The following is a 27,793-nucleotide window of genomic DNA, read 5'->3' on the forward strand; positions in this document are numbered from 1 at the left end:
AACCGCTGACAATTCCAAGGTTGAGGTTAGCTGGCCTGTTAGCCGCATTAATTATCTGCTACTATGTTATTTAGTTGCTAAGAAACACACAAAGAAGCACATATTAAAACAGCATACTTTAGAAAAATCAGCCATGGGAAGAAATACTGGCTTTAAATTGCATGCCTGCAATTGGTTGGCACCGTGGTTTTCAAGGTGGGGGTTCCTGGGCTGGCAGCATCAAGGTCACCTGGGAACTTGATAAAAATGCAAATTCCCAGGCCCCACCCCAGACCCACCAAATTCTGAACTCTGGGGGCGGGGCCCAGCAATAGGTATTTTCCCAGGTCCTTCAGGTGATTCTGATACTTATTCCACAGGAGAACCACTGGATTAGCAGAGTCTGCAGAGAAGGGTTCCTGTCCTGCTGAGCCTTCATTAAGTCCCTTTATGTTTGACTGTTTCTTCACCTCTTCTTTCCTAGATGATTGTTATTAGTTATGGATTATTTAATAAGGACATTAAATAGAACATATGGTACACCAGATAGTTGTATTCCTATGCTACTGATCTGTACAAAACCAAAATAAATAAAATCACGTTTGCCATTAAAATAAAAATAAACCTTATAGCCATAGTTGAGGTTAAATTAGTATTAATGTATATTTTATACTAGTGTCCCAGTGCACGGATTCATGCACATTGAAAGGAAATTAATTAGAAGAAATAGTTTAATATTGCTATTCGTCCTTTCTCTATAATAGAAGTGTCAACCAAATTCACGATTGACAATGACAGATCAAAACACACGCGTGTGACTGGTGAGAGCTTTATATGTATCATGCATGCACGAGTCAATTTAGCCTTTTATTTGTTTGTTTGTTTGTTTTTTAATCCTCACCCAAGGATATTTTTCCATTGATTTTAGAGAGTGGAAGAGAGAGGGAGAGACAGAAACATCGATGTGAGAAAAACACATTGATTGGTTGCCTCCTGCACACACCCTGGACAGGGCCTAGGCTGGGGAGGAGCCTGTAACCAAGGTACATGCCCTTGACCGGAATAGAACCAGGGACTCTTCGGTCCACAGGCCGACACTCTATCCATTGAGTCAAACCAGCCAGGGCAACTTAGCCTTTTATATATATAGATAAACTTGCTTAATTAGATTTGCTATCTGATTTAGCTAACCTTTTTCCAGCCCAGTGAAGCACCCCAACTTCTCTTTCAGGTAATTGTCAGCAACACACAACACGAAGCAGATTATTATTGTAGATCACGCAGGGAGACCAAAGGGTAAAATATTTAACTGCAGCAGTGTTTGACTATATTCTGCGCAGTGAGAAGTCTGAAGTCATCTTCAAGGTCCACCATTTCTTACTTCTTTTCAGTCGGGTCAAGTTTCTAAACTTTCTAAATCTCCATTTTCCGGCTAATGAAAAGAAAATAGGATTCTACTGAGTCTCCTATCTACCTAGTCCAGGACTTCTGTGAGGTTTAAATAAGATGAGGCACGGGAAAAGCTTCATAAACATTTGGTTAAAGCAGTGGTCGGCAAACTGCGGCTCACGAGCCACATGCGGCTCTTTGGCCCCTTGAGTGTGGCCACGAAGTTTCAATCGCACTGTACGTGTGCGCCCGCACGTGGTATTTGTGGAAGAGCCACACTCAAGGGGCTGCAGTTTGCCAACCACTGGGTTAAAGTGTGAAATGTTTGCACCTGGCTATAAAGCAAGTCATGTTCCTGGGCTGAAGAAACTGCAAGGAGGCTAGTTGTCAATAGGGAGAGGAAGCCGGGCGTTGCTACATGATGTCATTACCCAGCACCCACAGCCACCATTTCCGGGCTGGGCTGTGGGCCGCATTTTGTGCCATGGGGTCTTGGCAGCATTGGCTGTGATTTGGTGGGGTATTGGTCTGGGGTGGTGGCGGGGCCTGTGGCCCACTTGGGGAAAGCTGAGTGTTGGTTTGTCGGCGCCAGGTCAGTAGTGTTGTTTATTTTTAAATGGCCAGTGTGCGCCATGGCAGCTCCTGCGTTGAGCGTCTGCCCCCTGGTGGTCAGTGCGCATCATAGTGACTGGTCGGATGGACAGACACTTAGCCTTTTATATATAGCGATTACCTAAATTTGCCTGGAAAAAGGTTAGTCATATTTCCCTGCATAAGAATTAGCTTTAGCTACTTGGTGACTCTTTATCTTGTATGAAAGTTTGGGATTCATATATGGATCAGGTCCAAATGATCTCTAAATTCTTTTTCAATTCTGTAAGTTTATGCCATACACCACTTTATAAAATCATAAGGCTAATTTTAATGCATATGTTTTCAAGTTGGAGAACGTAAGGAAAGAGATCACAGTCTCTGCTTCTTACTATCCTCCCCTTCGGCTCACTCTGTAGCTTAGCTACCCTCAAACCATCCACAACGGCTATCCGGCTATCCGTTGCCTTCCTCTCCTACTGGGATGGTAAAACTAAGATGTGCTCTCTCCCCACCTCCCTTGCAGCTAGGTACACGCCAGTGAAGCAGTTCTGGCCAATGGGATGTGAGCGAAAGGGTCTCACTTCCTAAATGAAAACAGCCCAGAGGGAAGGAGGCCCTTCATGGTGTCACTTCTGTGCAGCAGCCTTCTTGTGAACATGAAGATGAACGTAAAGTGGGAAGGACGGAGGCTCAGGAGGCCAGGGGGACTTTGGCGTCACCCTGAAACAGCTCCTTCAGGACTTCAAAAGCCCCTATTTCCTTAAGTCACCGCCTGATGTTTGTGTTCCTGCAGCTGAGGTGCCCCCGTGTGCCCAACACACCCGAGGCTGTCAGGAAAGCCTGCGGATGCTAACAGAGACGGGAGGGGAAGGAGGAAGAGGAAACCAGGAAAGAGGAAGACAAGGGAAAGTGGGTCAGGAGGCTTAAGAGAGCCAGGTGGAATTCCTGAGGTCGGATTCCTAAACGGAGTAAGTTTTGAGCAAGTCTGTAAAGTGAGAAAAGGCCTGGAAGAGAAGAGAAGGCATATCACACCTGTATTTATACGAGAAACTTTATTACAGCCATTAAAACACCAGTTTGATGTGCTGGTTGTGCATATTTTAATGCACACTAAAATGGATATGTGACCATTAAAATAAAAATATATATTGGTCCATGTGCCACCAAAAATCCTCCATCTTGTGAAGCCATAGGGGCTTCCCTGGCCCTCACGGGGAGCCCTGGCCCGAGTGCTTGCCGCTTTAGGTCTAGTAAAACAGCAACATGAACCTGGAAAGATCCAAATCTAAGACTGCTTGGACTTAGCAGGAACCAGTACTTCTCCGAGAGCACATTCTGTATCAGGCCGGAGGTCTTTATGTCTGCTCTCTATTTCCCTAAGCTGCACCAAATTTCCCTGCGAACCCCAAGTACACAAGGAAGTACAATGAACGCAAAGGGGGAGGAAAGGCTCTAGTCTCGGGAAGGCTCTGCGACCTCCAACCCTCCAGGACATTCATTTTACACCCTGAGCAGAATGGCGTGCGCATTTTAATGTGTATTTGCTAGATGCTGAGATACACAATCCTGTGCAGCATGGCACATTTTAAGACAAATGCCCTTTGGTATTCCGGTAGTTTTCCTTTTCAAGCCATTCTCTCTATCTTCTCCTGCTCTCACACCTTCTTTTTCCTTTGTAAAGACCTCACACAGCCCTTTCCTGTTTGTGGAGTGGCTACTAGACAGGCCAGGGAGATGCTAGGCCAGCAGGAGGCACTGATCTGTCAGGCACCCTCCTCTTCCTCTCCTTATCCCAGTGGAGATATCTGCATCTCTGCCTCTAGGCAGGAGCTCCCTGCCCCTCCTTGTGCCCGTCCCCAGCCCTCCACCCTCAAGTCCATCTTTATGTGCATGGCCAGCACCACGCCCGACATGGTTTTACAAGGCTTGTCTGTGGCATCCTCCTAAGAACACGCCGTGGCCTTGGTCCAGCTTCTTGGACTCTTGAGTGGTGAGCCCACCTTTGCCATCTCCCTGTGAATGCAAAGCCTGGAGCCTGTTTGTCTACCACCCACGGCTGCTGAGCTGTGTCATCTATGCCCAGGGCCATGGGAGTCAGCTTGCGAGCGGTCTCCATGGAGAAGGTCAGAGGTCACAAGAGAAGCCACCGAGAGAGACATGTCAATGTATCAAAGGATGCTCACAGTTGACAGGGATCACTTTCCTTTCTTAAAGTGGAAGGGAAAAAAAAGGGAGATGTTTGTCACAGAAGCTAGATCAAGGGGGAGGGAGAGGCAGAACGGGAGGGGAGAGTGACATCTGTGTCAACTGTTTATTTTGGTGACTGCCTGCAAGTTGCAGGCAGCATGGCTGAGCAAAGCTGTCATGGAAACACAATTCTGTCGCAGATGACAAGTTGGCATGAAGACCCTGTAGGTGGAAAAGAGGTACGGGAAACAAAACTACCTGTCAGGCAGGCAGGGGGAGGGAGAAGGCCTACCCGCACATACTTTCCCGTAATTAAATGTCAGATGCACACAATGCAGTAAAATAATTAGCGTGGCGTAATTACTGTTCAGATGGAGTCCCATGTATGTGCCAAACAAATTGCTGTACTAGAGCGCAAGCTGCTAAAACAAATTGGGTTACTTAATTTTTACATGTAGCAGCCTGTTTGATTGTTTTCTAAGATGCAAATGTTTCATTAATAATGCAGTCTCTCTAAGTGTGCAAAGCTCTGGGCCACCACGAAGGCAGATCCACTGGTCTCCCTCCAGAGACTTTGCAGACAAAAAAAACCAACCACCACCTGACCTGTCTCTTTCCACACTTGCCCCTCCATCCCCTGTACACAGAGTAGCCAAGAGGACATTTTAAGCCATAAATCAGATCGTGTCACATACCTGTGTTAAGATCTTCCAGTGGCTCCCACTGACCTAGGCCTAACGGAATGGGCTCCTATGTGGCTTTGTGACCGTCTCAGGCCTCTCCCTGTCTGTGCTCCAGCCACACTGGCTTTCTTTCTGTTCAGGTTCAAGTCTCCTTTGACCCAATGTCTTTATCCTTGCTGCTCCCTTTGCTCAAAACACTCCTCCTCCACTCCTCCATCTCCTGCCCTCCAACACCCACCCCTCTGTAGTTGGCTGATTCTCTTGACTTAGGTTTTGCATCCTCAGGGAGACCTTTCTGACCATAAAAAGTAGGCCCTGCCCCGACCCCTGCCCCAGCAGGTCTCTACTAGAGCTCTGGGCTTGCATCCCCCACAGCATCGGTCACACTCTACTAAAATTTTATATGTCAGTTTGTGTTTTTATTTCTTTAATGTCTACCTCTCTCATAAAACTCTAAGCATCTAGAGCCGTGGTTCTCAACCTTCTGGCCCTTTAAATACAGTTCCTCATGTTGTGACCCAACCATAAAATTATTTTCGTTGCTACTTCATAACTGTCATGTTGCTACTGTTAGGAATCGTCATGTAAATATCTGATATGCAGGATGGTCTTAGGCGACCCCTGTGAAAGGGTCGTTTGACCACCCAAGGGGTCGCGACCCACAGGTTGATAACCGCTGATCTAGAAGGTAGAGATCACATTTATTTTTCTGGCTAGAAGGTGTGTGTGTGGACATGCATGTGGACAGGCATGAGAACATGTATATATACACATACACATATGTTTATTTTATAGATATATTACATAGATTCTTTACAGAGCTCAGGAGCCCATCTCACCTTGCCCAGCCCTATCTGTGGATGGGCAAGGAACCGAACAAGACATTTACTCATTGGACTGAAACAAACGTTCTCTCTCTCTCTGCCCCTTTCCCACCCTCCGCACACACACAGCAAAACAGCCTGCTTCAAAGCGGGAGGCTGGAGGAGGGTATCTATTTCTGGCAGGCTCCCCGAGGAGGCCTCAGGGGGCTGGTAACTGACTCCCCTCCCCTCTCCAACCCGTCCAAGCCTCGCCTCTCATTAGCCCACCCTGGATCTCAGACCACCCTCTCTGCTCAGCTCCCAGCCAGGATACCCTCCTGCCAGGGGCTTTTTCTGGCTTGCTTCCTCTCACTCACATCCCCAAAGTAGGCCCTGGATGTGAGGCTTTGAGAGCCAAAATGGGGAAAGTCCTGGGCACAGTGGGATGAGTTGGTTACACCACAGAAACCTAAACTATTATCTTGCCCCTTGGGCTCCTCTCATGACCTTTAACTTTGTTTCCAGGCCTCCTGAGCTCATGTCTCCTCTATCTCTGCTTTACTTGTTCTTACTAGGCCCTCGACTGGGGCACAGACCAAAGGCACTAGAGATAGACACTTGGGTTTGACTCCTGGCCCTACACAGCCAATCACTTGCAAAAGCTCAGGCCTTGCTTCTAGGGAACAGGAGCTAAGACACCTACCTCTCAGATTACATAAACTCTGTAGGCCTCAGTTTCCTCATCTGTAAAATGGGTCTATGAATTGTACCTATCAAGGCTGTTGGTGTCCCACCCAATCCTCCCTTACAGTCCTCCAGATGCCATGAGGTTTGGGTGCTAATAGCTCAAGGCTGCCTTGGAATAGGGGAGCTCCTCTCCCAGAAAGGCATGGGAAGTTATGCCCCACCTTCTCCCGGGGGGGTGTGACTGACGGCCAATGACTGATTGACACAAGAGAACGGAAGCCCAGTCCCGCTGCCACTGGTGAGAACAGGCCTGTGGTGCCATTCACATGCCAGTACTCCCGTGGATGGGGCTGAGGCTAGCTAGCTGTTTGCAGCCAGGTCTTTGTTTGGCTCCCTCCCCTGTCTTAGCCCGCTTCCCTCACTTCCTGAAGGTTTTCTCCTGCGGCACTTCCTCATCCAGCTGCTTGCAAAAGCTCTGGCTCTGCTTCTAGGGAACGTGAGCTAAGACACCTGCCTCTCAGGACCGCTGACAAGATTAAATGAGGGCGTGCACATCAAGTGCTTACAGCAGAGCCTGGAGCCGAGGTTCCTGTGCTGTGGCTGCTCCGGCCTGACCCGTGCGCGTTAGTCTTGTCCCGTGAACTGCAGAGCATGCCCCTCCCCTTCCCAACCCACGTGGCTCCACACTTGCTGTTGAATGCCCTTCTGCATGACACACTTGCATGGGCATACCCAAGGCTACGCCAAAAGCTGGGGACCCCAGCTGCTATGCAGTCCCTGGCTTGCAAGTCAAGAGAATGCTCCAGATGGAAAGGGCCCTACGTGACACTGTGTGGGGGGAATTGTTCTAATTTTTAAACTAACCATTTGAAAGCTTCGACAGTATTCTAAGGAACACATTGTTCACAACGGATCGGCTGATCGCTTAGAACTGCTGCCTGCCTCTAGTCCGCAAAGCTGCTTCCCAACCAGATCACAGACAGAAGCGTCCTCCTGCATTTTCACCGACGGGCCCTGTCCCAGACCCCAGCCTCTGATGTGGACACTTAGATGGACACCCTGCAGAAAGAGGGAGATCAGTTTTTTTCTGCAACGCAGTGCAGATTTTAGGGAGCCTTTCCTGAGTCACCTCTTCCCCCCCACCCCCCGTCGCCCACACCCCACTGTGCTGTTAGAAGAGAGACAGAGAACTATAGAAGAAATCAGGGGCGCAGTCCCGTCCTTGAGAAACTTGGGGCATGTGATAGGATCCAAGAGTCACCAGATATTTATTGAAAGAGGAAAACAATGATTAACAGCCAACCTTTACTGCGCGTTTACTGCGCACAAGGCGTTTTGCTAACTGCTTTGCATGTATGACGTTGTTTAATCCTTACAGCTCTTCTGTCCTCCTCCTCCTCCCTCCCCAGAGGGATGTCTGGGGCCCTGAGAGGGCAGGGAGCCTGCTCAGGGTGTGCCTCTTGCCAGAGAGAGTAAGGCTCATCCCAGCAGCCTGGGCCCATGCTCTCTGTTCCTAAATTCCACCCCTCCTAGCACTAGCCTGACCTCCAGGGGCTTCCCGCTGAGGGGTGGGAATAGGAGCAAATTCTAGAGGAGGTGGAGTGAGTGAGCAACTCCGGTCCACGGTGAGTGATGGGGACAGCACGAGGCACTGACAACGTCATACCGTGCCAAGTCGTGAGACTCAAGTGCTCGTGGGAGAAGCGGGGCTTTTTTTCCCATTGCCTCTTGTCAGCAGCTAGCAACCCCTCCGGCTGTGCCAAAAATCGAAGACTGCTACAGGGAAGAATCTATCTGCCGGCGTCCCAGGGACCTGCTCCGAGCCAAATACCCTCCCGAGCAAATATTGATATATTAACCGCAGCTCAAACACCGTGAGTGCAGTGAGCATGCCTGAGCAGGGAGGTGGCTGGCCCGCTGCCACCGCCCACCGCCCTCCTCAGCGCCAGCACTGGGCTCTCCTTCCTGGTGCAGGGATCTGCGGGCACCTCACCTGGGCTGGAGCCACCCCCAGACCAGAGGAAGGGAAGGGCGGTGGGGTGAGGGGCGGACGGGAGAGCCATGCAGGGCTGTTCTGCAGGGTTCAGGGAAGACCCATTTCTGAGGGGTAGTAACAGCTGGAAGAGTCATGTAGGCCAAAGGTTACTTCAACCATCCCCCTCCCCCACTCAAAACATCAGCATTCCCGCAGCCTCCTAAGTCAAGTCTAACACCCCCTGGCTCTGGCCACGGCGTCCGGCAGGAGCCCACGCTCGAATCCAGTCTCCCCTGTGTCATCCTCATGTACTCTGCACACTGAGCCTCTTGCAATGTCCTAGGCAATCCCAATCCTTCCCTTCACCACGAATTTCATTACATTTTTCCTTTCTTTTTGCTTCTGTATTGGTTAGAACCTGACCCATCCCTTTAGACTCAGCTCAATGCCACCTGTTCCAGAAACCTTCACTATTCCCTTGAGTTGTAACACCTGTCTCTCTCTCTCTCTCTCTCTCTCTCTCTCTCTCTCTCTCTCTCTCATACAAGTAGACTCAGGTCTACCCCAATTCCATCCCCCAGATCACAGAACTCTGCACTGCCTGCTATATTGTCAAACAAAACCAAAAAGAAACAAAAATTAAAAAAAACCCTCAAAGCTGAGTTTAGGAGCTTAAATTCCTCCACCTCCACCCTCTGCCCTCTTTGGAAAAGCTTTTGTCCAGGCCATAGAGACCTTTAAAAAGTTCCTGTAATAAAGTCAGGTCATGAGTGTGCATAATTCTGTGGTGAGTGCCCATCCATTGCACATTCACTGTGAACGTAAACTAAAACTTAACCAGTTAACTTTATTTATATTCTGGATGGAGCCTTCTCTTTTAATAAAACAGAATCCGTTAAGGATTATAAACAAACAGTGTTTTATGAACTAAAACTGCAGTGCACTAGTCACTCAAGGGCAAAAACTGGGCTCTGGGAGGCTCAGCCAGCTATAAATAAAGATAAGGCCCTGCCAGGCATGGGTTTGGGCAGAGTAATTGCTGACTCCATGATCAGCTTCTCCCCTCCTCCTTCAGGCCCACAAATCACTGGGGTGTTGGGTCACTGCCCACTGGATCCAGCCCAGAGACAGAGAGAAATGGCAAAGCAGTTCATTAGCTCCGAGACAGTGCAAACTGGGACTCATGAACTGTCTAGGTTCTGAGTCAACTATGGAGCACTTCTCCTCGAAGCCCGCATGACTGGACAAGTCGGGCATAGAGCACCCACGGGCTGAGCCTGCGTGGCACTCTGACCATGGGCCCTCAGGGGGTGTCTCTGCTAAACCACCCACCTTCCATGGAAAACACTGCTCCCATCCCCAACACCCACTCCTCAATCCACCCCAGCTGAGGGCTGTAGCAATTGCTCCAGGTGACAGGCATGTGTGCCCAGCAGGGCCCATGAGAGTCCAAACGGGAGACTGTTCAAACTGGAGCTGGAAGCACATGTTTTGGGGGCTCAGGAGATTGCCTCTCCTGCTATGCAGAGAAAGCCCATCCACAGTGAAAATCCTCTGAATGACCCCACGCTGCTGGGGGCAGGTTGTACGTTTGTCCAAACACAGAATGTACAGCACCAAGAGCGAACTCTAAGGTAAACTATGGACTTCCGGTGATGATGACGTGTCAATGTAGGTGCATCCTGTGTAACAAATGTCCCACTCTGGTGGGGGATGTTGATCATGGGGGAGGCTGTGTGTGGGGGGCAGGGAGTAGATGGGAAATCTCGGTATCTGCCTCTCAATATTGCTATAAACCTCAAACTGCTCTAAAATATAAGGTCTTAAAAAAACAAAGGAAAAGGAGAAAAGAAAGTCTATTCTCCCCAGGGAGAAGGAAGCTGAGATGCAGAAAGAAGCAGAAAGGAAGAGGGAATGATTCCTAATAGCCAGTAAGTCTCCATTTTTGTGTAACTTGTATCTCTCTGCTTCTTTATCCCAAAGAGCTCTTACTAACACTCTTTCGAGTAACTATGATATCACTTATTGAGCACCTACTAGGTGCACGATATTGTTGTTGTTGCTATTTACTGAGGGGTTACAGTTTGCTCAGGGCTTTCTGTGCATTGGCTCATCTAATCCAAACACCACCAATGAGCAGGCACTCTCCCCTTCCTTTTGCGGATGTAGGAACTGAGGCCTAAAGAGGTTAAGTACCTTTGTCAAGGTTATGTGGCTAGCGATTAGAATAGCCAGGATATAAACTCAGTCTGACACCAAAGCCCATGCCTTAACCCCACCACTCGCTTGCGGCAGTCTGATTTCAATTTTGTTTGCATAAACAATACGGATGTGTGTGTGCACGCGTGTGCGTGTGCATGTCTGTGTGAGAGAGTGGGCTCACAGGCAGAATCACATAAGTACATGGTAGAATATGGGGAGCTCATACAGACATATCAAAGCAGACAATCCTGCTATCTCACGTTGCCAGCATTAAATAGTAGCATTAATTCGAGGACTGTGACCTCACTTTAGGGAAGGAGCCTGGTGCCCGGCAGGATCTCAGTCAACACTTGCACAGACAGCACAGCCACAAAGCCGATCTCTCACTCTGTGGTGTAGACAAGAGAAGGCAGTACCATTTCCATGTCGTGGGTGGGGAAACCGAGGTCCGGGGAGCTCCCAGCTGCTGCCCGTTACCGGGACACTCACTCCCTTTCCCTCTGCGCTCCAGTCCACGGTCCTGCATTTTCTGTCCTTCGAAGGTATCACGCTCTCTCTTGTCTCAGAGACTAGAGCCCTTCCTTCCTCTTTGCCACACTGACCAGGCTAAAGGAGGTCCAGTCCTGATCTCACCTCAGAAGTCCTTTTGTTGGGGTCCTTTTCCCTGACTTCTTTTTTTTTTTTTAATATATTTTATTGATTTTTTACAGAGAGGAAGGGAGAGAGATAGAGAGTTAGAAACATCGATGAGAGAGAAACATCGATCAGCTGCCTCTTGCACATCTCCTACTGGGGATGTGCCCGCAACCCAAGTACATGCCCTTGACCGGAATCGAACCCGGGACCCTTCAGTCCGCAAGCCGACGCTCTATCCACTGAGCCAAACCGGTTTCGGCTCCCTGACTTCTTTGATGGCCCCGGTTTCCGCTGCCCGAGACCCTTTCCTGTGCAGCGTGTTTTACTGCTTCTAATGACACATCTGGGTTACTATTTCACCCACATCCCACTAGCCCAGCGGTTCTCAACCTGTGGGTAGCGACCCCTTTGGCAGTAGAACGACCCTTTCACAGGGGTTGCCTAAGATCATCCTGCATATCAGATATTTACATTATGATTCATAACAGTAGCAACATTACAGTTAAGAAGTAGCAACAACAATAATTTTATGGTTGGGTCACAACATGAGGAACTGTATTTAAAGGGCCAGAAGGTTGAGAACCACTGCCCTAGCCCATCCGATGCTAACTCTGAAGGCATGGGACATACTTGTCGGGCTCACTATTTTATTCCAAGAGTCTAACACGGTGTCTGGCAAGCTTTCCACACACACGCATTTGATGAAGGAGGAGAGAATGAATGAATGTGTGCCGAGGATGCAGCTGGAATGAAAGGTCCCCTCACATGTAAGACCCCTAGGAGGGGTCTGGTCCCTTTGGGGAGCCATGCCCACCACCACTGAGCCTGGCAGAGTCTCCTCCTTGAATTCTATGGCAGGAGATGGCCCACTCACCAAAACCTCAAAATCGAAGACCTATGAGATGCCAAGTCTTATAACCTGGGCCCAGAAGGACGGGCTGTCCCACACAGGACCCTGTAACAGAGAAGCCAAGGAGGAAAACGTCGCCCGCCCGGGACACACGCTCCTTCTCGCCCTCCCTCTTTAATCCGCCAGGGAACACCTTTTACATCCAGCTGATTATGTTTAACCACGGGCTTTGTGCCCTTGCCTTATAATTACCTCCTTTTTAAACCCAGTTGCAAAATTAATTGCCCCTTAATGAAGCAGGGTAGCAATTAAGGGCAGCGAACCTTGTGAGGAAGGAGAAACACATTTGTTTGAGGTGCACCATCAGGAGCCCGACTTTGCAGGCATTGTCGTTAGGGCTGTAATTATTTTCCGAGGCTGTGTGACACCTCCTTAGCCCTGATCCGAGCTGCCAGGCTGGAGAAACCCATCATTCCTGCAGAGTTCATTAGAGTCCAATTTGGAGTTTCCTGTCTCCCCGACAGCAGAGGAAATACGATTTAGTGTTGCTCCATGCCCACCAGGCCCAGCGCCTTCCCAGGAAAGCCATCGCGCTGTGTGGCAACCCTCCCCGGGCAGCAGCGCTCCTGAGGCACCGTGCGCAGATGTCGCACAGCCCGGAGCCGCAGGCAGTGACCTCCCCTGACCAGTGTCGCTGGGTGAGAGGAGGCACACCTGTAATCCGCTTTGTGGGCACGAGGCTGCGACAAGTTCTTCAGAGCCAAGCGGCCGGGCTACGTGGGTTGGGTTCCCTGTCACCCTTTAGGAGAGCGCGTGACCTTAGACGACTGAGAAACAAAGGGAATGGGATACACCTGCACACTTCCAAGCGGTCTGCTCCTGCTGTGCTCTGGGCTCTGGAATAATGTTCCCGCCTCAAAGCTGAGATGACAACAACAGCAAGGATGACAAGAGAAGCAGTCACAGCTGACAATGAAGATCTACTGCACCCGGGACTCAGTTCCTACAGCCCCATGAGGAATGCAGCCACCTCACACCACAGCACAGAGAAACCGAGGCACAGGGAGACGGAGCCGCTCCTCAAGGACACACAGCCAAGTGGCAGAATCGGAACAAACCCGGGCGTTGGCTCCTACCCCCAAACCACATTCCCGCTCCAGCGCACACTGGCGGCTGCGGAAGCACCAGGGACGCAGTGGGTGGCCCGTGGCCCTGCTAACTAATGGCAGTCTCCGTCTCAGGACGCGGGCATCTACTGCCCTGATGGAGCCCAGGCCCTGCAGGACTCCGCCAGCTCAGGGCTTTAATTACTTCCCTTCCCCTGGTTCTGGATTGACAGTGGCTGGAAGTTCAAGGCCCTCCACAGGGCCCAAGCCTTCTCCTGCCCTTCACCTACCCTCGTCCATTGCCCACCTGCTTGGACCACCCCAGCTCCTCCTGCCTCCACAGCCACCGGCACAGCTCTCTCCAACTCTCTCCCTGCTTTTCTTCATGTTGGTAATTCTCCCAAACCCAACTGGTTCACCCTGCGTCTTATGACACCTGTGCCAAACACCCACCTCATGGAGACCATTTCTTCCTTGAAACCTCTATAGCTCTCTGGGTTTTCAGGCCTAACTTGGCACATACATTTGCAAAGCTAGTATTTAAAAATACATATACATGTATATTACATTAATGCATGACACTAATACATTGTCTTTTTATGCAGCAGGATCCCTGAGCAGCCACTTACTAGCTGTGTGACTCGGGCAACTTGTGTAGCTTCTTTGTGCCCCAGTTTTCTTGTCTGTAAAATGGAGTTAATGATGGCGCCTTCCTCACAGAGTTGCTTGCAGTTAATACAGGGAAGCTGCTTAGCCCAGTGCCTGACTCAGGGAGTGCTCAGTAACTGTCAGTTGTTATTATCCATCTGGATTACAGCTCCGTGAGGCTGGACACATGTCCGATGCCCGTGTGCAAGTACGAATAACAAGTGCGTATCTGTCTGTGGACTAGCCTGAGAGTCCTTGGACCTTTGCCCTTTTCTTTCTAACCTGCTTTGGAGCAGCCAGAGTGGGAGAGTGGAGAGCCCCGGAGCCTCCTGCTTCTTAGCGGAGGGTGTCTGGTCCAGCCGACCCCAAGTCCAGTGTTCCCCGGCCTTGGATGTCCTCCCGATACGGACTTACCATCCATTCCAGCCAGCGAGCAGAGCCATGAGCCTCCCCCTCTGCCTCGTGTCCTCCCTGACCCAGGGCTGGCACCCTGGACTCCTAAAGCCAGAAGAGAGCCCTGTGTTTCTTAGAGAAAAACCCTCAGCGGGTACATCCTGCCTGTTTTTGCAGATCAGAGTGAAACAGGAAAAGATGTGGGTTAGCAGCTCTGGACGACAACCATCACATCTCCTGGTACCCAGGTCCCAGTCTCTGCACCTCCTTCCACACAGCTCCACGCTCCAGGGACGGCCACGGTCTCCCAAGCCTCGGACATGCCGCCACCCATGTTCAGGGTCAGAATCATTCAGGCGTGTTCTGATGTCGTTGGAAAACCCCAAAAGGTTTTGAAAAATGGAGATGGTCCCTGCAGCCAGTCCTGGGCCCGTATTTAACTTTGCAAAATGCTCCAACCACACACATGCTTGGGCTGTTGCGCAGCTTCTCTCTCTTTTTTTAAAAGGCCAGAGAGGAAATAAAAATGAGTGATGACAAAATGTCCACATGGGCAGAAAAACAGAATAGCCTGAGAGCTCCAGGGCAGGAACTGACACAACTTAATTAACGATTTGGAATAAACATGCTCGATGCTGCCAGCAGAGCTGTTTGTTTGCTTTCACAAAATAATGCTCTTAATAAGTCTGAGATTAAACCTTCCAGAGATTAGTTAAATGCAACACCTTGACTTGAAATGTTAAAAATGGCCAGGAAGGCACAATATTTTCTTTGTACACAGTTCAGTGGCTGTTGTCATCTTGCATAAATAGTTCCCAACCTCTGTTTTGTGTGGAATAGAAATTGTCACTAATTGTGATTTGGCATTGTTGCTCTATATAAAACATATATTCCTTAAGCAGTCTAATAACCGCTTAACAAGGAAATAGGATGGATCAAATTTAAACTGTGGCAGTGGTAGAGCTGACACATTTAATTATATTCTTGAACTCCTAAGTTGCTGCTCTCCAAGGAGTTTGTGACTAACATTGCCATTTAATAAAAACCCAACTAATCATAATATTTGCCATTTATTAGAAAGTCACTATAGCCCAACACGGTATCACCATACATCTACTATTCACAAAAGTCCTCCAAAGGAATCTCTTTATATCCATTTTATAGAGGAGAACACCGACCGTCAGGAAGCTAAATAGCTGGGAAGTGGAGGAAGCAGCATTTGAAGTCAGCCAGCTCTAACTCTAAAGTTCAGCCACCAGCCATCTAGCCTCCTAAAACAGAATAAAAAAACATAGCCTGGGAAATGCTAATCAAACGCTAATTTCATGACAAATTAAGAGGAAATGATACTAACAGATTTTATTTGATTGCTTAAAGAAAGGCATTTTGTACTCAATGATTGTTTGGGGGTAAAATCACTTTAACTGGTCTTGTTAGAAAAAGATACTGCCCAACCTCACAAAGGAATACAGCACAGGCTTTTTGTGGCCATGGGGTAAGACTCCTTTATTAATTCCAGCTCCGAAACTCTGTTCCTGTCATCTGTGCTGCAGCCTGGCTCTTCCCTTGGAGGGCTCTACAGTCACTGACTTTTGACTTCTCGGTGGATCAGTAGGAGGCCCAGCCCCCAGAGGCCCCTGGGGCACCCTCTAGTGGCTATGAGCACAAGTCCTTAGAATCAAAGAAACTGGGAGCTCCAAGGGGCCAGTTTTAACAACTTCTGCTTGTGTCTGAGAAAGGGAAGAGGAGCAAATTGTCTGACACCGCACAACCTGAACGATCAAGGGCGTGAGTACTGCAAAATGATTATGCAATGATGCCCCAGCACAGGAAGGTCCTGGGCACTCCCTTTACAATCGGAAACTAACAGACTCTCTCCTGAGTCAGGGGTGATCACCAGGAAATCGGAGCTGTAGGCATAAGGGTGCGGCAGGCTAGACAGGATCCCTACTCTTGCTGACCTGCCTGTACTCCAGGGACAGTGCCAAGTGGTCTCACGGCAGCTCTCATTTAACCCTCACTCTGTCATTCCTGGTTTACAGGTGAGGAAACTGTAGCTCTGAGAGATGAAGTTACTCGCCCAGGATCGCGGAGCCAGGGACTCGGATTCCAAACCTGGAAGTTAGATGCCAAAACCAGGATCTTTTTCGTTACATGTTAATGTGCAATTGTATGTTGTAAATATCCCTCGTACAAGCAACAAATAAATAACTGGTTTCTGTTTTATAAAGACTTCTGCAAACTAGCAAGGGATTTTCTGATTTTCCTCCCACATCCTGTTGTATTCAAGACCTCAAAGTTAATTACTACACCAGACACTCCACGCAGAGATAAACATCAGGGCCCCTGGCCTTGTGTGTCTGCCATTATGATTTGGTCCAGGCAAGGCCTGCAAATGGCTAATGAGGTTAAATATAAAGTAAGATAAAGCTGTGAGGCTGTGCAGGTTCTTGGGGACAAGCAGATGACACTTGGGTCTAAACAAAGGTCTAAATAAGGAAAGAAAAGTTATCTCTGTCCTAGGCTGAGTTCAAAGAAAAATTTCCTATGGTACTCCCATTCCCCCCCTCCCCCCTTCCCTCCCATACACTTTTTCTTCCCAAAGGCACACCCTCTCACATAGGGAGGTAAGGGCTTGGGTAGAGCAGTAGTGCCTCTTCTAGCCACTCTGCCGTCTCTGTGCCTATGCAAGTGCCAGGATGTAGTCAGTGAGAGGGCTGGCCTGGGAATCAGGTGACCTGGCTTCTGTTCTTGGTCATTACTGAGGCTTTGTGACCTTGAAAAGAGCTCCCCTCTGAACAAGACAGGTCCGATCTACCCTTCTCCGAAGGCCCTGGAGATGTAGAGCAGTGTCCAGCTGTCACTCCATAAATTACTGGTCATTCTTAAAGAACTACCCTTGCATATGGCATTGGGAATTGGCAATTTGAACTCATGCCAGAGGTGCTGGAAACATCTACTGAAATTAAGTTCCCAGCAGTTTGCAGAAAGCAAAACTCAAACCTTTCCTGCCCTCAAGAGAGAGGTGCCTGAGCATTTTGCAGCTGGACTTCCGGATGTGAGACGTCCAGCAGCAGAAGAAACCCAGCAACACAACTTGGGACTTGGAAGCCAGGTGCAGCCGAGGAGTCAGGGCTGGGAGTGCGGGAGAAGGTTAAGTACAAGAGACACTGGGATCAATGTTTTAAATGGAGGCAGCAGTCACCCCCGGCTTCCCACTGAGCCGGTGGCTCCCTGCCTAGCTGCGGCCACCTCTCTCAGTACAGCAGGTGGTCATTTCATTAAATGCACCATTTGCAGCCCTTCACTGCCTGGGAGTGTATTTGCTCCACCCTGCCCGGCTGTGTGTCCCCTTTTATTGGGATCAAACCTCTTGCCCTCATTTCTGACACTTCCCTGAGCTCCATCCACAATCCCACTGGGCACGGGTTCTAATGGCCCATTACACTGAAGGTGCGGCACTCCAAAGAGCTAGCTCACTTTAACAGTCAGCCTGGAATAACAGCTTTGGCAGGAGGAGAATCAATGCCGGGGCAGCCCTCCTGTCAGGGACTGCATGAGCTTTCTCGGCGGTACAGTATGGGGCAGCGTCTGAATGTTGTCAGCCCTGGCAGAAGGGGGCTGGCCAGGATTTCACTTGGCATCAGGGTCATCCTCCTTGGGAACTTTATTTAGTCAGATGACAGGGTCATTGGCTGCAAACTTCCCAGGGTCATGATCTTGCCATGGGCAAGCCAGGAAGCCCAGGATAACGTGCTCAGGTCTGCTCCTTCTAGTCTCTGAAGGTCTAGCCCTCCTCACAGCATATGCCAGTGGTCAGGAAAAGGGGTGAGAGCGCGGCAGACGAGCAGTGGTTAAGGGCATGTGCTTGGGAGATGCCTGTGGCTCTTATGAGCTGAGTGACCTTGTTCAGTCTTCTGTGCCTTAGTTTCCCTATCTATAAAATGAGGATCATCAAAGGTCCTCCCTGGGACTTGCTTAAGGAACCAAGCAGATAAAGCATGTGTAACAAACAGCTCGGTACCTGTGGTTGTTGCCATTATTATGCCTGAATGGCCAGCAGACAGCACTTCTCTTGGCCAGGCAACGCTGGACCAAGGAGGCCCCATGACCGCGGTATGAGGAGCCCTCGGTTTGAAGTCAGGGGGCCTTGGCTGGAAAGTGGGCTCTGCACCTTACAGTGCACGCTCATTCAAACTGGGCAGATTCAGCTACATGCCTTTATCACAGAGAAGAGGAGAGAGAAAGCCAACAACTAAAATAGTCACCTGCCACACCACTCAGAGGGCAACGCCGTGGTGAGCGGGCCAGGCAAACCCAAGGTGCCACTCCTACCGGCTTCTCACGTGCATGCATCTGAGCACACCAAGCATCAGGAAACCTCCTTCTTTTCATAAAATATATACCCTCTACACGCAAACATACTCTTTGAGGGGGCAGTCCGCTGAAAAAACGGACCTCTTCCAATTCTGGGGGGGCCCAGGGCTTGGTGGGGGGGTTGGGGAGTTGTGTTATTTTTCAGAGTCATTTTGACTGTTATTTTTTACCTTCTGTGCTGAGTGTAGGGCAAAACATGTCAGACTCAAAGGCTAACACGGGCCAAATGAATAAGGTTTAAGTTTACATGGGCCACAAAAAAGCAAAAGCTTCCATTTTCATAGAAACATAGGTTTATTTCGATAGAGACATACTGAATACAAAGGGCTGAAGTAAATGAGTCATCGTTAACATAAAATGGAACATTTTAATAAAAATTAATATTTTTTCTTGAACATTAACTTGCCAGACACTGAATAACTGCACAAATGAGTAAGCATAACGCAAATAAACCTATTTTTATTGTTCTCTGAAAGCGAAATATTTTCTGTTGTGCACACCAAACAAGTCAGTCCAAGACTAGTGACGTGACAATCGGCTGCTAAAATATTTGCTGCTGGTATTAGTGGAGAGAAATGGTGTGCCTGCGCATAAGGCACGTAAGGGAAATGAATGCCATATGATCATAGTAATCAGTCATTAGCGAACGTTGTAGTTCGTTATTAATAATTATGTATAACAAGATAATGTAAAAATTAAGTTACAAAATTTAAATTTTTATTAAAATGTTTCTTACATACCATTATGTTGGCTGGGCTGCAAAAATATTCATTGTGGGCTAAATGTGGCCCGTGGGCCGTGAGTTTGACATGCTTGGTGTAGGGGCTGAGAGTGTCGGTGCAGGGCTGAGCGGTTCCTGCACTGCTGTGTGATGTGAACCTCATCAGGACAGTGAGGGCAACAGGCCTGCCCATTGTATCCAGTGCCATCAAAGATACGAAATCCATCTGTGCATTTTCTAAGCCACAGTGACAAATACAGGGAATAATTATTTCCTTCCCTGACACTGTTGGTGTCCTGGTCTCAGGCTAAACATAGGGGTGGGGCGGGGAGGATCACAGTCATCCCCTGCAGGCCACATTCCCAGAGCATAGCAACAGGCACTCCCACCAGAATCCCAGGGGAGCAGCCCCCCCAATTAGGTATGAGCCTGGTTTAGCTCTTTGCCATTCTCAGCTTCATGTCTCCAGAAGGGTGGCACTTTCCCTTTTCCAGGTTAAAAGCTTCTAAAAATACCTCTGAGGCACTGAGGTCCCCAGGCTTCCCTGCTCTGATTTCAACTCAGTTCCCGCCTCCTCCGGTGTGTGCTGGGTGAGGCCTCACTTTGCTGATGTGCGCCAGGTTTCAGACCTCACAGCTGAATACTGACAAGTTGCTTCCAATCAGGTTACATGGCCCACCCCTTCGTCTGGACCCAGAAGGGGGGCAGGAGGACCCTAACCCTTCTCTGACTCAGAGCAAGCTTCCAATATTTGGAAAATGGACAATGATTTTTCTCTCTCTGAATAGCCCCTGAAGTCCAAAAATTTCACATCCAACTTCCAGACTTTACAAAGCCATGGACATTATATTGGGGAATTTGCAGGACCCTTGGTGAATTCCCGTCTCTTGACAAATGTTGTAAACCCTGTAAACTGAGGCAGCAGTTCCATTTGAGTGAAGGGCTAGTTGGTATTGCAACACCCAAGTCTGCTGTTTTCCCACCTCCACTAACAGACTACCAGACAGTATTCAGATACTTGGCATTTTTTTGGAAATGGCTGGGCCTGGGCTTTCTCTTTGGCTCCAGGACAGGCTGTGTCAGGCAAGGCTTGCTTGCATTCTACCTGGGGGCTTGTCCTGAATCAATGTTAGGAGTGAATTACCACTGGGCAGAGAGGATCTTGGGATTTCTGCCTCATGTGCTGGGACTCCCCATCATTTACCTGGCCTTCAATCTCCATCCTGGACTCTGGTTCTTGGTTTCAAAGTTCTCCTTTGGCCTGACCTCATCAAGATGAATGATGCAGCACCTGTGTCCCTTCACTTGGGGGCTCTGCCTCTGACTCTACCCACCAGCTTGACCAAGTCCCCTGATGGTGCCAGATTTTGAGACCTCTGGGTAACACAGACTCCTCACTTTTCATACCTTTGTCCTGCTCCCATTACTCCCAATGTTACTACCCACCTCTGCCCCCGGGCTGACAGTTCCTTGGCATTACCCGAGGCCATTGCTTCCACTCCCCTGGTTCTGCCTGTTGCCGTCACCCACCACTGAGCATGCCTCTGCCTCTTCGGCCTGGCCCCAGGTTCCTAGGTCCAGCCCCGCCTGCCTGTCTCACCTCACAGCTGGCAAGGAGGCCAGGCCCGGCGTGTCCTGAGAGGAAGCGCAGGCTCTGGGCGTAGGCTGACAGCTGCAGATCCCAGCCCTAGGGCTCGGTTGGCTGTGTGACCTTGACCATGCTCCTCAGTCACTCTATGACTCAGTTTCCTCACTGCAAGACCAAGATATCCTCTTGGCGTTGCTGAGGGGATTTAATGTGATAATAAATAGAAAGGATAGGGTGCCTTAAAGTACACAATAAATATTAACTATTACACTAATTACGTGCTGTCGGCATTTGGGAATTCTAAAACTTATTTTGAAATCTGTAGCAAACTGCCAATGAGAATCAGAAGAAATGAGCATGATTCGTTGGAATATTCTTTTTGAATATATACACTCAGCAAGGCTTTTCCAAATTAACCTGCAAGGCAATCTCAGTCCAAATCATTTGGCCATTCCTCATGGAAAAAAGAGTGCTTTACTTAGGAACATTAAAAGAGGAAGTCATCTAAAAATCAGCTCTAAGAATTAAGTAGTATGAGAAAGTTCAAGACAGACATTTTGGCCGAGCAACTTCATCAAGACCTAGTAACTACAGCGTGCATGAGCGGTAACTAGTGATTGGTGGCTGGCATGTGAGCGGTTCACCCCTTGTGTCTCAGAGTCAGATAAGGACCAATTACAAAGCACGTCCACATATTTGCCTCGACAAGAGGACAATGCACTCAAGTCTTCTCTATCAACGTGACCAGCCTCTGGAGGTTGCATTCCTACTCAGACAAAGCAAGACTGTTCCAACCACTGTCAACACCTCAGTGTCTGCAACTGATAGCGATCGGAGCCTTTCTCCCGGCTCAAGTCACGTTTACATAAGGCAACATCACGAACAATTTGGATCTGAAATTAATTTATTGAAAACCTCAATGCCCCACAGACTGCTAATGGTAGAAACCTTTTGTCTCAGGTAAAATCAAATCACTAAAGCAAATGTTCTGTAAAGGAGTAAAGATTTCAGTTCTAATGCGGGTACAGGGCTGCAACTGAGAGAAAGCAGAAAGCAGATTCGTCTTAGTCTTCACTTTGGTGGGAAGTGCCCGGATCCCCGTGTAACTTGGGGGACTTGACTCTTGGGGGAAACCAAGGCAGAGCCTTTGGACGTTTCCTCACCTTTAAAATAAAGGTTTTCCGGGGACATAGATCTGACTAAGACAGCCAACTGTCCAAGTGACGGATGCAAATGGGTGTTGCCTTTTCCGAAGGCCCCAAGGTGGGCATGAATGGGGAGGGAGTTGGCTTGTGCACTTTGGTTAGAAGGACCATCGTGACTTCTCTTCAAAGCTGTGAAGCACTCAACTTTGTTTACGGCAGCATATCCCACAAGCTGTCTCCCCAGGATACACTCCATAACAAAATGGAACTATGAGCAGGTGAATCTGGGAAACACTGCAGATTATACAATGCACATCGCACATTAAAGATTCGTAGAAGTTAAACATAGTTAACTTTTTTAACTTAGTATTTCTCAAATGTTTTTGACTATAGGACCTTTTAATTTATTAGCCTGTACAAGCTTCAGGAAGCATTGCGGGATATGTCGGGCTTATTATTGTAAGTGCCCAGGTCTTTCTTCTGACTGCTAAGGGGGAAACCAATGACTCACCCCAGCTCATTCCCTCCTGACATGGAGAAAAAGCAATAAAATGGCAAAGGGAAGCCTCTGTAAGACAGAGGCTTCCTCTAAGACAGAGGCCACAGTACACATACACATGCACACAGAAGGCCAACCTGCATCCCATTTAATGGCCTTTATGACCTGAATCAAGGACGTCCTGATTGATCCCCACCCGCAGTGGCTACTCTGACAAGTGTTCTGCTTCAGCCTGTCAGCAGTCCTCTAGCTCCAGCAGCCTGGTCCCGCCTCAGTAGGGGGAGAAGATTCTCAGCTGTGGAGGTGGGGCGGCCCATCCACATCCCTTCTCTGCCCTGTCCTGGGCTGTGTCCTCCTCTTGAGAGCAGCTTTTCATCAATAGTTCAGTGGAGAGCCTTTTCCATCTCTATTCTGATGGGCACTAGGCAGAATCTTTACAAATAACCGCTAGGGAATTTAAAGTGGATTTATATATGGACAAACCTTGGCCCAAAATATTAAATGGATCTTCCCTGTGAGAACCATAGAGGTTCCTGATGAAGTACCAGCATAGAGGACTTCACCTTCTGGGATGATGGACTAGAGTAACTATTTTCTTTTTCTTTTTTTAAATCTGCACCCAAGGACATGCTTATAGATTTTGGAGAGAGGGGAAAGAAGAGAGAGAAACTTGTTTTCTTCCTGTGCATGCCCCGACTGGGGGATCAAACCCACCATCTAGGTATGTGCCCTGACTGGAAATAGAACTGCAACCTCTCAGTGTTTGGGACGATGCTCCAACCAACTGAGTCACCTAGCCTGGGTGACGAACTATCTTCTTTATTCCACTTCTAGGAAGTGTAATAGAAGCGCTATTTTCCTTCTTCCTCCCACATAGTTCAATTTACAGCCCTGGACATGCTATGAAACAAATATGAGAAGACACAAAAGGTGGAGAGAAGAAAGTCTGGCTGGAGACGTGGAACCCGAGGAATGACAAGGTAGTGTGTTCCTTGGGTTGTTTGTTTGTTTGTTTTTCTCGTCTATTCCAGACCTCATGCTGGTGCAGCCAGCAGCCCTGATATGCTAATGAACACAGACAAATAAAGCCTGCTTTACTAGCCAAAGGAGCAGAAAAGAGACAGCCTAGCAAATAGAAGCCTTCCAGACAATTCCTGCTCTACTCTATCAAAGACCACAGAACTTGTAGTCATAACTCTACCAGCACCGGCTGAGTGGGGAACCTGGACTTCTATCCCTATCAGTCTACCAAGGCACCCAAACCCCTTGCTGGAGTATCAGAAAGGTCACCTATCCCTGCTGAATGGAAATGCAATCTCTCCCCATGCTGTCAGCGGAAACAACGTGCAGAAGCTGGTCTTCTAGGCTCACCTCGTAGTGCCCCCCACCAATGACCTAACCACAGGGGTGATGTCAGAGGAGTCAGAGGGAAGGTCAGTACTTTCAGCACTGCCCAGCAGTAATGAGGCCTCCCATGGTGTTGGGGAGGCATCTGGGAGCAGTAATGAGGCACTCTTGCCCTCCCAACCAGGTGGCATCAATAGAGGCCTAGTGGGGAGATGGAATTCCCACTCTCATCCAGCCATACAAGAAGCCCTATCCCCCAAGAACCAATGGAGGCCAAGTGGGGAATCAGGACTTCCACCCCCACCTGGCAGTGACAAGGCAGTGCCACTCTCTCACTGCCAGAGCAGTGTCAGGAGCCAGCTAAAACAGAAGACTTAAAAAAGATCCAGAGTCCCATTATATAATAGTCAAAATGTTAATGTTCAATAGAAAATCACTCTTCTTTCCATGAACAAGAATTGCCACAACTTAAATTCGAAAAACCAGACAAAATGTGCCAACGCTGATGTGGACTTTAAAGCAGCCATCATAAAAATGCTTTCATGAGCAATAAAAAACATGCTTGGTACAAATAAAAAACTAGGAAGTCTCAGCAAAGAAACTGAAGACAAAAGAAGTACCAAATGGAAATCTCATAACTGAAAAATAGAAATATCAAAATAAAAAATTCAGAATGAAGTTGACAGAGAAAAGAATCAGCAAGCGTGAGGATAGGACAATAGAAATGACCGGATATGAACAGAGAGGAAGTAGACTGAAAAAACACATGGACAGAGCCTTAGATATCTAACATTTGTATCACTGAAGATGCAGAAGAAGAAAGGAAAGACAGCAGAGCTGAAAAGTACTTGAAGAAATAGTAGCTGAAAACGTCCCCAATTGGCAAAAACACATAAACCCACAGATTCAAGAAAAGCAGATTCAAACAGAATAAAACCAAAGAAATCCATGCCAACACACATCATAGTGAAACATTTAAAAACTCAAGGGAAAAAAAAATCTTGAAAGCAGTGAGAGAGAAACACCACCTTACCCATAGAGGAAAAACAAATCAAATGACAGATGATTTCACATCAGAAACCATGAGTTCCAGAAGGAAGTGGAACTGATATTTTCAAAGGCTGAATAAAAGACTGTCCACCCAGAACTCTATAGAGCAAAATATCCTTCAGAATAAAGGGAAAAATAAAGATATTCTTAGATTAAAAAAAAAACAATAACCAGTAAGATAATTTGTCACTAACAAATATATCCTTAAAAATGGCTTAAATAAATTATTTAAACAGAAAAGAAATGAACTTCAGAAAAAAATGGGTAAAGTAAAAATATAACTAAATTTATTTCCTTCTCCATTTAAGGTTTTTAAGTTATATTCAGTGGTTGAAGCAACAATTATAATACTGTCTGGTGTGGTTCTCAATGTATGTAGAAAAGTATTTAAGAATTATAAGTTGTAGAGGTAAAGGGACATAAATGGAGGTAAAGTTTCTACACTTCACTCAAACTGGAAAATTGTCAACAGCAGTAGAATGTGTTATGTATATATAATCAATACCTATAAAAGCCACTAAAATGCTATATGAAATGACTCGTTCAAAACCCTATAGATGAATCAAATGGAATTCTTAAAAAAAAAAAAATGTCATATAACCAAGAAGAAGATAGGCAAAAGAAAACAGAGAAACAAACGAAAGCAGAACAAACAGAATATAAACAGCAGACTTAATAGATAAATAATTACACTAAATGTAAATGGTCTAAGTACACCAGTTAAAAGACAGAGATTGATGGATTTTCTTTTTTAAAGAATAATGTGATATAAACAGGGGTGTTATGTGACTACTTCCCTTAAAAGGCACTGGCACATGCCTCCTGGAAAATGTATCTGATGGCTGCCACATTGACTTAGATGACAAGAGTAAGGCCATTACATAGGCGTAATGGAATAAATAGCTGAAGCAACCAGTCTCTCTGAGTACTTGTTACAGCAGAGTTGCTATACGAACTCTGGACTTCCTCCCCATGGATTCTTGGTTCAGAGAAACCTAGTTACTGTGGTGTTTTCCATTCCTTGCAGTTGAACATAATCCTCACTGATACCAGAGTTATGCTTACTGTTTCTATCACTGTGCGCTGCCCTTCACAGATATTATTTGAATGAACTGGGGAGGAAGGTACCATCATTTTCCTCATTATATAATGGTAAGGAATCTGCTGTTCAGAGGAGTTAGGTGATTTTCCCAAGGTCACACATCTCATCTTCCCAGTGCAAATCTGATTAAACTCTAGGGTCTGGGATGTGTACCTCAGCAGTGTATTGTGAAACCCAATGAAATCCCTAAAAAAAGAGGCTTTTCTCATTCCCTTTAACCTGGCTGAAAGGCTTCCATTCACAGTCACGTGGGACCATGATGAGCTGATAGAAACCTTGTATTCATCAGGCATTTCTAAAGAGTTAGTGGAGATTCTTTTTGAATCTATTATCCTTTTGGACATAATCAATGAGAACCCTCATTCATTCAACAAACATTTATAAAGGCTTCATGGCCAGGCCTTGAGATATGCTAGAAGAATGAATCAAGTGACTTGACCCTGTTCTTCCTGAGATCCCTGAACTTTTTTATTCTGAAAGTTCATTTTTCTCTATCTGATTGCTCAACTCCAAACCTAAGATGTCAAACAGGCAGACTGTGGGGGTTCACTGGTGAATTCCGGTCTCCCAGAAGCCCCACTGTTCCATCCCATGTACACTTTTGTGGAATCCAGGTCAGTTTTTCCTTTTCTATCTCTAACATGGCAACCAGAGACTTTGATGTCGTACCTCACAGAGAGAAGAAAGGGGAGAATCGCTTCAGAGATGATGGCCAAAAAAGCTTTGAGATCATGCCAAGCCTCACAAGGATGGCCTGGTCCTTCCTCTACGTTCCCTAGAATAAAAAGTGGATTTTTCTAGCTTCCCTCTGACTCCCACATCCCCACCCAGCTCCCAGCTCCTGGCAGTACCAGCACTCACATCAAGGGATAACAGGCGAAATCGCCTCCTTCTTCTCTGAAAATAAAATACAGCAACCATTTGGCATCCCAGTGGCGCCCCAGTCTCCTGACCCCTGGCTGGGTCCCAGGGGATTTGTGGTCGGCTGCTAATCAGAGCCCTGGCCATAGCCATTTCCCATGACATAGCTGGAATTCTCCCACTGCCTGCCCTCTCGGCTTCAGTTACTCGGCCAGCCTGAAACTATTTGCTTCCCTCCCGCCCTGTCCATCACTGCCCCTTCCTTAGGCTGTGCCTGTGCGCCCGCCCGCCTGCCAGACTCCTGAGGCCCTCAGCGGGGGAGCGGCAAACCTCTCTCCACTTTTATTACTGACCCGCAACCCACCTCCTACACGCCTTCAGCCCACAGGCTCCTTTCAAGCACCCTCCTTTTGAGCAATGATAAACCCTGGTGCCAGAGAAGTTTAAAGAGAAACAGCTACTCCCAACTGACCATATTGGTTATCAGAAGAGAGAGGTCAAGCGTGCGATTTCCAAGCCGTAGTCATGAAACAGTTGTCTTTTCTATAAACCAGGAAACCAGTCTCTGCTCTTTGGAGGGTCCGTTCCTAGTCCCCCTGGAAATGGGAGAGACTATTTTCCAACAACCCTTACAGTACGGAGCGTGTGTAGTTCGTACGTAGCCAGGCTGCTAGGATTGCAGCCCAGCTCCACAGACTTCGTAGCTATGGGACTGCAGGCAAGTCATGGAACCTCTCAGGACCTCTCTGTACAAGGAAGAAGACAAGAGGACCACCTCCTAGGCTTGTTATGGGTATTACATGAGTTCATATTTGGAAAGGATGCTGGCAAGTGCTTAGCACATAGCAAGAGCAATATCTGTGTTTGGGAAATACTATGCATTTTTGCGATGCTAATTAATTTTCACAACAGCTTGATGAGTTCATTATTCTCTTTGTAGAGAAAACACTACTGGATCTCCCAGAGTTGTA

The 27,793-nt window shown here is 47.8% G+C and overlaps 1 protein-coding gene across 1 annotated transcript in view; it reads right to left on the minus strand.

Moving 5' to 3' along the window:
• The window catches only part of SLIT3 (slit guidance ligand 3), a 536,168-nt gene that overhangs the window by 380,129 nt on the left and 128,246 nt on the right, over positions 1-27,793 (minus strand). The window lies entirely within an intron of this gene.

The sequence above is a fragment of the Myotis nattereri genome, assembly GCF_964212035.1.
Source record: "Myotis nattereri genome assembly, chromosome: 5".
Lineage (NCBI taxonomy): Eukaryota > Metazoa > Chordata > Mammalia > Chiroptera > Vespertilionidae > Myotis > Myotis nattereri.